Source organism: Dermacentor silvarum, chromosome 10 (assembly GCF_013339745.2).
Source record: "Dermacentor silvarum isolate Dsil-2018 chromosome 10, BIME_Dsil_1.4, whole genome shotgun sequence".
In the NCBI taxonomy this organism is placed as follows: domain Eukaryota; kingdom Metazoa; phylum Arthropoda; class Arachnida; order Ixodida; family Ixodidae; genus Dermacentor; species Dermacentor silvarum.
Genome location: NC_051163.1, coordinates 80,372,691 through 80,382,947, shown reverse-complemented (window position 1 = coordinate 80,382,947; position 10,257 = coordinate 80,372,691).

The following is a 10,257-nucleotide window of genomic DNA, read 5'->3' as shown; positions in this document are numbered from 1 at the left end:
TTGAGTTAGTTCTGCCGTAAAGGCCGTGCCTCTGTCGGTGATGAGGACTTCTGGGGCACCGTGACGCAGGAGGATGTTCTCAACGAAGAATCGGGCTACCTCGGCGGCACTGCCTTTGGGCAAGGCTTTTGTTTCGGCGTAGCGGGTGAGGTAGTCCGTAGCGACGACGATCCATTTATTTCCGGACGTCGACGTCGGAAAAGGCCCCAGTAAGTCCATCCCGATCTGCTGGAACGGTCGGCGAGGTGGTTCGATCGGCTGTAGAAGTCCGGCTGGCCTTGTCGGCGGTGTTTTGCGTCGCTGACAGTCTCGACATGTCCTTACGTAATGGGCGACGTCGGCAGAGAGGCGAGGCCAGTAGTATTTTTCTTGTATCCTCGCGAGCGTGCGGGAAAAACCGAGATGTCCAGCCGTTGGGTCGTCATGGAGAGCTTGCAGAACCTCTGGGCGCAACGCTGAGGGCACCACGAGGAGGTAGTTGGCTCGGAGAGGCGAAAAGTTCTTTAGGAGAATATCGTTTTGCAAAAAAAACGACGCCAATCCTCGCCTGAACACCTTCGGCACAGTGACGGTCTTGCCTTCTAGGTAGTCTACAAGGCTCCTTAGTTCCGGGTCGGCTCGCTGTTGTTCAGCGAATTCGTCGGCACTGATGGGTCCCAAGAAAGTGTCGTCATCCTGGTCGTCCTGTGACGGCGGTTCGACGGGGGCGCGAGACAAGCAGTCGGCGTCAGAATGCTTTCGGCCGGACTTGTAGACGACGGTGATGTCGAATGCTTGAAGTCTCAGACTCCATCGTGCGAGGCGACCTGAAGGATCCTTCAAGTTAGCTAGCCAACACAAGGCGTGGTGGTCGCTTACAACTTTGAAGGGCCTGCCATAGAGGTAGGGGCGAAACTTTGATGTAGCCCAGATGATGGCGAGGCACTCCTTTTCTGTTGTGGAATAATTTGATTCCGCCTTCGATAGCGACCGGCTAGCGTAACTTACAACCCTTTCTATTCCGTCAGTCCTCTGCACAAGCACGGCGCCGAGTCCTACGCTGCTTGCGTCGGTGTGGACTTCGGTATCGGCGTTTTCGTCGAAATGCGCAAGAATGGGCGGCGATTGCAGGCGTCGCTTCAGTTCTTCAAATGCTTCGATTTGCGGCGTCTCCCACTTGAACTCGACGTCGGCCTTCTTGAGGTATGTCAGTGGCTCGGCGATCCGTGAAAAGTCCTTGACGAAGCGCCTGTAATAGGCGCACAGGCCAAGAAATCTACGCACTGCCTTCTTGTCGGCGGGCGGAGGAAAGTCAGTGATGGCCGCCGTTTTCTGTGGGTCAGGGCACACTCCAGACTTGTTGATGACATGGCCCAAAAACAAGAGCTCCTCGTATGCGAAGCGGCACTTTTCTGTCTTCAACGTGAGTCCGGAGGTCTTGATAGCTTGAAGAACTGTTTCAAGGCGCCGGAGGTGTTCCTCGAAGCTTGAGGCAAACACAACGACGTCGTCCAAATAGACGAGGCAAGTCTGCCACTTCAAGCCTGCCAGTACTGTATCCATGACCCGTTGGAAAGTCGCAGGTGCCGAACAAAGACCAAACGGCATGACCTTGAACTCGAACAGTCCGTCTGGTGTTATAAAGGCAGTCTTCTCCCGGTCTCTCTCGTCGACTTCGATTTGCCAGTAGCCGATTTTGAGGTCCATCGACGAAAAATACTTTGCGTTGCAGAGTCGATCCAAGGCGTCGTCAATCCGTGGGAGAGGGTATACGTCCTTCTTCGTGATCTTGTTGAGGCGACGATAATCGACGCAGAAACGTAGGGTTCCATCCTTCTTCTTCACTAACACCACGGGGGACGCCCACGGACTCTTGGACGGCTGGACGATGTCGTCGCGTAGCATTTCGTCGACTTGTTGCCTTATGGCCTCGCGTTCGCGCGCCGAAACTCGGTACGGGCTCTGACGGAGTGGGCGGACATATTCGTCGGTTATGATGCGGTGCTTGGCGACCGGGGTTTGTCGAACTTTTGACGACGACGAGAAGCAGTCCTTGTATTGCAGGAGCAGAGCTTTTAGCTGTTCTTTCTTATGCCAAGGAAGGTTCTGATTGACGTCGAAAGTTGGTTCAAGTACTACAGTCTTCGTTGCAGGTGCACTAGAATCCGTGAAGGCAAAAGCACTGCCGGCTTGTACTATTTCGTCGATGTAGGCGACCGTTGTGCCTTTGTTAATGTGCTTGTATTCGTCGCTGAAGTTCGTGAGCATCACTCTTGCTTTCCCTTCGCGTAGCTTAGCTATGCCTCTAGCGACGCAAATTTCACGATCGAGCAGTAAGTGATGATCGCCCTCGATGACGCCCTCCATATCTGCAGGCACTTCGGCACCGACGAACATCATTACACTGGAGCGAGGCGGAACGGTGACTTGTTCTTCTAGCACATTCAAGGCATGGTAACTGATGTCTGTATCCGGTGGTATCGCATTGTCCGTTGAAAGCGTTATTGACTTGGACCTTAAATCGATGACCGCACCATGTTGGTTTAGAAAGTCCATGCCTAGGATGACGTCCCTGGAGCAGTGCTGCATGATTACGAAGCTCGCCGGGTAAGTGCGATTGTTAACCGTGACTCGCGCTGTGCAGATTCCAGCCGGCGTTATTAGGTGGCCTCCCGCTGTCCGGATATCAGGTCCTTGCCAGGCCGTCCTCACCTTCTTCAACTTGGCGGCGAACGGGCCACTGAAGACGGAATAGTCAGCTCCAGTGTCGACGAGAGCGGTGACGCTATGACCATCGATTACCACGTCTAAGTCGGTAGACCGTCGTCTGGCGTTGCGGTTAAGTCGTGGCGTCGGATCACGGCTGCGTCGGCTTGCTCCGCTGCTGCTACGTCGCGTCGGTAGGTCTTCTTTCGGCGGCGAAGTGTTGTCGTTAGGGCTCTTGCCAGGTGGTGTGCTGATACCTCGTCGTGGTGATTCGCGAATCTTCTTCGTCGGCGGCGGAGGATCTTCGGTATTGCGTCGTACAGCAACCGCACCTCCATCGGTTGCTGCCTTTAGTTTCCCGGGTAAGGACTGGGAGATTGGCCCCGAGAGGGACCGGTGTACTGACGGCGATGGGGCGAGATGTAGCGGCCTGGTGACGGCGAGCGTGAGGGCCGTCGTGGTTGCCACTGAGCTCCGGCGAGGTAGTCGGCGATGTCACGTGGTCGCTCACCAAGCTGTGGACGTGGCGCGTTGACGGCGAACCCTCGTAGGCCCATCTCGCGGTATGGGCATCGGCGGTAGACATGGCCGGCTTCCCCGCAGTGATAGCAGAGCGGGCGGTGGTCGGGGGCGCGCCAAATGTCCGTCTTCCGCTGGTAGCTGCGCTGGGCGACGGGCGGGCGTGCTGGCGGCGGCGGCGGTGGACGACGGAACTGCGGCGTTACGGGGCCCTGGCGCGAGCGCGGAGGGGGGCCGTGACGACGGGCGACGGCGGCGTAGGTCATCGCTTGCGGCTGTAGTTGAGGCGATGCCGGAGCTTCTGGCACTTCCAGAGATCGCTGAACCTCTTCTTTAACTATGTCGGCGATTGAAGTCACCTGAGGCTGCGACCTTGGGAATAATTTCTGTAGTTCTTCCCGTACAACAGCTCTGATCGTCTCGTACAGGTCGTCGGCGCCTAGAGCTTGAGCTTCGGCGTAGTTTGTCAGCGCACGGCGGTTGTATTGTCTGGCTCGCATTTCAAGCGTCTTCTCGATGGTTGTCGCCTCCGAAACAAATTCTGCCACAGTCTTGGGCGGGTTGCGCATCAATCCAGTGAATAGATGCTCTTTGACGCCCCGCATCAAGAACCTAACTTTCTTTTCTTCAGACATGTCGGGGTCGGCGTGGCGGAAGAGGCGAGTCATCTCCTCCGTGAAGATCGCGATGCTCTCGTTCGGCAATTGAACTCTGGTTTCCAGGAGAACTTCAGCCCTTTCTTTTCGTACGACACTCGTGAAGGTCCTCACGAAGTTCTCGCGAAATAGGTCCCAAGTCACCAGGGTGGTCTCCCTGTTCTCAAACCATGTCCGAGGAGCGTCATCCAACGAAAAATAGACATGGCGCAGCTTGTCATCGTCGCTCCATTTGTTGAATGTCGCGGTCCTCTCGTACGTCTCCAGCCATGTTTCAGGGTCTTCAGCTGATGATCCACGGAAGGTCGGTGGCTCCCGAGGTTGCTGCAGCAGGATGGGGGACGCTGGGGCTGCCATTGAGGTCGTTGACTTGGCCTTGATCGCTGTGGTCTTCTCGGGAAGAAGTCCGTATTCTGGCAAAAGACCTTGCTGCCTACGGCTAGCTCGCTGGTCCTTGGCGATGTTGGTCTCGTCCTCCGGTTTCGGGCTTGGGTCGCGGCTTTGCGGGGGTGTCCGCTGCATGGACACAAAAGCACCTCCACCAGATGTCACGAAGTAGTGACGCTGAAGGAAACAGTCGTAAAACTGTACAACGAAACTGGTTGTTTATTGGGCGAACCTGTGCCCACAAAAGCAAGGTACACTCAAAGCACAACGATAACGGCGAACACAGTCGGCGATCGTCGAAAATCTGATCAGCGGCGAAACGCGTCGGCTTTTATACCTGAGTCATCGAAGGTTCCAGATTAATCCCTGATTCCCGCGTGTCTTCCAGAAAGTTCTAGACAATTCGCGTCGCTCATACAATCAGATTACATGGGCGTCGGTGACCACAGACGACGGATAGAAGCATCGATAACGTCCGAGAAGCTTCCAATGCAGGCGCGTCCTGCGCCGAGCGATAACGTTTAACATTTGTCAGCCAATGTTGAAAGCAGCCACCAGTGAAAGATAAACATGTGTACGTGTCAATATAGCAGACCCACCATAATGCCAGCTTCACTGGCTTCCATGTTCACTGTGGTGGAGGGGCTCTGAATTTTTCTCTGAGCACCTAATGCATCAAACGGAGACAGCTGTATCAAGTTATTCGTAATAAAAATGCATGCCTAACTTTTCTTTTACGCATTACTATAGCGGCTACGTTTGAATAGAATAAGTCATCACGGTAGATAGAAGCTTTATGGACAGTTTGCATGTAGTATCCGTCTTATATGCGCATTTACAACGTTTACACAGCAATAGCAACGTCGCTGTCTTTCCTAAAATGGCGTCTCCGCAGTAACGATGTAAAAAAAGATTATCCCCACTCTTGGATCAAATAAGCATACAGATCTTTACACATTAAATTCGCGAGCATTTTTTTTCTACACTTATTGACGTGCATGGCGTGCCTCTGCATTTCAAGAGCAGTAGACCCATTTAAGTCTACATATCTTGCTAAGTGTCTAAGCCGTAATTTTTCACCATTCGAGCAATTTCGAGAAATACCAAACTGCATTTCAGAGTTGACACTTGAAAGAAGCTGAAACCTCCTTAAGGATTCAGAGCACGTCACTAATTCAGTGGCCGCTTAAACATGCAACGTGACTGGAGATCTTGCTATTCGAAACTGTAGCGGCGTACATAGAAATAAAAATGGAAGTTCTTGAGTAGCTGTCTATGGGAAGAAAATGACGTCATAAGTTGATGTGACTGATTCGCAGGATTTAAGGGATACTATTTTATATTGGACAACAAACACGATGAGACTTTGGAACATTTGGCGGCTATGGAACTCTGAAAAAAGAGAGAGAGAGAGACGTTTTAATGGCAGAAAGGTGGAGAGGCCCGCCTGAGTGAAGAAAAAAAAAGAAATACAAGGCATGTACGACCGCGCATTATAACCGTCAGCTAACTTGCCAAGTTCATTAATCGAAGCGCGACGACGTTTAGGGCCCGAGCCAAGGTTCCGCGTGACCAAAAATGGCTAGTGTGGTGAGCCTAGCGGGCACCCAGTTGGCAGAGATCGTGGACGAAGGCACTGCCCCATTGGCGCCGTGGATCGGAAGGAAGGCGGGTCAGACTCGTGCTCTTTTGTATCTCGGAATTTTTTGCTTTTTTCCTCCTGCTGCGTTTTCGTCCACTAGATACCTCACTCCCTCCCCTTTACTGCTTCTTGATTTTATGACATCCAATAGGTTTCACAACCAACTATTTTTATAACAAAAAAATAGACACAAATAAGGAAGTAGCAATTTGCTGTACGGAGGCTGGCAATGTAGACTTCTCCAGATTTCTGAATCGCAGAGCATATTGGCTCACAGATGCAAGCAAATCATCTTCTGAGGTCTCTGGGAAATCGTTTTTCACTCACCCTTTACGAATAATGGCAAATTCCTAAAACACAGATTGAGCATACGCTAATCGGTGTTTTATATTTTCTGTTTATAGACATAACGATCAATTCTAGTTATCCCATGTTGCCTAAAATGCAAAAGTCTACAACATGCGACGAGAAACTAGACTGACACCCTCTGACAGTTTACGTCACTGCCAGTGTGCCACTCAATCCGGCTGGCTGGCTTTGTGCATGCTAAGAACTGAGCGCGCGTGATCGTCATATTCGCCAAAAAACCGATAAGCTTCACGCGGTAAGTTAACAGCCGAAATAGTTCTAGAAAAGTTCGTCTAGCTCAACATATTCACACACATACACAAAAACAAGAAAGCAGTATTTTTAGGTGAAAATACAAATCGGAAAAATTTTCAACCGAATTTTGGGATATGAATTATGCTAATCCAATGCACATCTTGTGATCGATGTAAGGCGAAGCTTTCTCGAAGCAGGTAGTCAAATTATCTCAATTTGCCCATTTTATTGCTGCGTCTTTGGCGTAAAGGAAACCTGTGTTACGCAAAGTGAAACATGCGGCAACCATATCAAAGATCTTGTTGGCGTTGGCACAGTAGAAGTGTTCATAATAGTGTGACATAGCTGTTACAGTATCGGGAAGCTGCGCTTGGTGGTCTTTGGATCGATCCCACCGTAAGCCATGCATGTTCATATCTTTTGTTACGTAGCATCTACTTGGAAAGAAAGCACAGCACAGAGTAGCGACGGTCAGGAAAGTTCAGGACGGTTAGCAAAGAAAGATTTTCTTTGAAAATATCAAGAACACGGATACCTACGTGTAAGGAAAGTGGATGAACTCAAACCAGAATATACGGATGATTGCTCTAGCAAACAGTTTCTAGCGATAGACAAATCCACAATATTCTTAAGATTTGTGACAATGACGGATGTCGCAGCTATGAATTCCAAGCTAATTTCAACCACCGGAGTTTCCTTACCGTGCATCCAATGGATGGTAGACGAACCTTTTTGCATTCCATCCACGTGGGAATGAAGCCCCCGCGGCCGGTCCCAAGGCCGCGACCTAGAGCACAGCAGCAGAACGTATGCCATGGCCACTGGGTTCCTTAGCTGGTATGTCCGTCAGCTGAGAGGCGGCTGGTACCAGTGCATTTACGTTTATTTGTTCCCGCGTTTGATGGTGAAGTTTATAACTGCATGATTAAAAGCCGACTTGCGCCTATTCGTATTTGTGCGGTGTTTTGTACACTCTACAAGACTACTAGAACTTGGGAGCACCTTCCCTGCTTGTACATTGGGTCCACGGAGTTTTAAAACTGGCGTAAAAGTAATAAATAAATAAATAAAGTTCGTTAAAGGGACGTGTGAAGGTCCTTTGCTTTTAAACTCAAAAGTGACGTTTTCACAGGAGACGACGCATAATGACATTGTTATGTTTTTCTAAAGACCTGCAGATTGAAGCATACGGCCGTTGAAGTGGATGCCACATGCCAGTTTAATATCAAGAACGCGGAAGTTCACTACTACGGCCAGATGTCCTACGGAGCAAATGTACAGCAGATATTCGACCTCTACGCTTTGATAACTGAGTTCCCTTTTGGGGATCACGTTAACCCTGCTTCGCTGACAATGATAGTTCTCTTCAGTCCTGTTAACTCCGCAGGTAAATGCGTGATATACCTTTCTTTTTTTCTCGTTCATTATTACCTGTGGCACCTTTCCTAGGAAAACGTGACCAAGCGCATTCGTCACGTTGACACAAAAGCTGTGATGCGTTGCTGTTGCCATCGATCCGGTGTTGGCAGGAAGACGTTTTCTACGATTTAATTAATTAATTTATGGGGTTTTACGTGCCAAAACCAGTTCTGATTATGAGGCACGCCATAGTAGGGGACTCCGGAAATTTGGACCACCTGGGGTTCTTTAACGTGCACCTAAATCTAAGTACACGGGTGTTTTCGCATTTCGCCCCCATCGAAATGCGGCCGCCGTGGCCGGGATGCGTTTTCTACGATTAAAGCATACCGGGAAAATAACGCGCTCAGCGCTCGCAACGCCTTCTATCAACCTAGAGCTCACGTTACGAAGGGCTACACCACAACATGTCTGATGCCATGCGTAACGTGTAACGCGTAACGTGCGTAACATGTAAACGAGTAGCCTCGCAAACAGGTTTTGCGCGTGATCACACGGGCCAAGAAACATCTATACCAGTAGCAGAACAGTGCCGCAGAAAAAAAGACTACACTCGCGGGACCTCTCACGAATCACCGCCCAATTACTAGTGATGTTGTTTTTTTATCTCTTTACCTATGAATTTTAGTTGCCTGTAATAAAACGACCCAATTAAAAACCTTGCCGATGTATGATTCTGCCGACTACAATGTTGCCCGCATATAATGGATTCGAGTATTCTTTTAAGGAATTTTTAGCAAAGGCCGCACTTCACCTAGACATCTTTAACTTGCCCTGAGAGAGAGGCAGAAGCGAAGAGGGAAAGGTAGGGAGGTTAGCCAAGGACGTGCCCGGTTGGCTACCCTACACTTGGGGAGGGGGAAAAGGGAAGAATAGATAGAGAGAAAAGAAAGAAAACAGAGTCAGTCATTCACAGAGACAGTCACAGAAAAATTTCCGCTGTCTCAAGCGTTCGTACAATCCAGTACTCTTCACGAACTGCAGAAGGGCTTTTGGGGCCTTTTGCATGCAAGAATGCATAGGCCATGGCCCAGGAATCTTTTCTTCCGAGAGCGTTTTGTTATCTCACAGGTTGAATTTAGCTTGGAGAATACGTCCTTGAGTGTCAAAAGATGGACAGTGACACAGAAGGTGCTCGAGAGTCTCGTCGCACCCGCACAAATTGCACACTGCAGTGTTGGTCATCCCTATTATTAACGAATAGGCGTTGGTAAATGCGACACCCAACCACATGCGACACAGTTAAGTTATTTCATGACGGGAGAGTCCAGGGGGTAGGCGAAGTTGCAAGTTAGGGTCGAGAGAGAGCAAACGTGAGTTGGTGAAACTCGATGAATTCCATCGCACAAGTGTGATGTGGCGAGCAATCGATTGAAGTTGGCGCGCAGCATCCTTTCTTGAGAGTGGTATAGGAACCAGCTGATGTTTGTGATGAGTGGAGCGTGCTGCTTCATCTGCGTTGTCGTTGCTGACAATTTGGCAATTGCTTGGCAACCATTGAAATACAATGTCGTGTCTTTCTTCGAGCGCATGATGATGAGCGTGCCTTATTTCGTGCACTAGCTGCACGTGTAACGTATGACGTAGGGCAAACTGCAGAGTTTTTAGGGCTGCTTAGGAATCACTAAAAATGGCCCAACGATTTGGTGGCTGCTGGAGCACGTAATTAAGGGCACTTTGAATAGCCGCAAGTTCTGCTGTTGTAGATGTGATAGTGTGCGAGTATTTCAATTGCAAAGTGGCTGGCGTCCGGTGGAACAACTAATGGTATGGTAGAGCGGTTGGAAATGGTGGAACCGTCAGTGTAAATGTGCATGCGGCCAAAATAATACTCGTTGATGACAAGCAGAGACAATTGCTTCAGGGTTAGTGGTGAGAAGTCTGCCTTTTTTCTAATCCCAGGAACTGAGAGGCACACGCGAATTTGCCGGAGACACCACAATGCCGATGTTGGGCGTTTCGCAGGCTTGAAACCAGATAGTATTGAGTCAAGATGTCTTGTCACAACACTACAGAATGTAGCCTTTAGTCTTCGCACTGGCAAATCGGCTAAATGACGGGAGGGTAGCCGTGAAATGTGTCGAATGTGCGCTCTTAGCGTTTCACCCACGATATGAGTGGTGATCGGGTGCTCTTGTACAATGACAATCGTTGCAGCTGTCGATGAGGCGAAGACATGTCCGAAGTGCTTGGGCTTGTAATTGAGAATCAGACAGTACATTCGGGCCTGTTTTACCAAATCTGTTCGTGGTAGCTGTTGTAGTTCTCCCCGGACAGCGAGCAAAATTCGACGCCGTAAACACCCAAACACTTTCAAAATCGCCTACGCATGCCCGATAACTCATT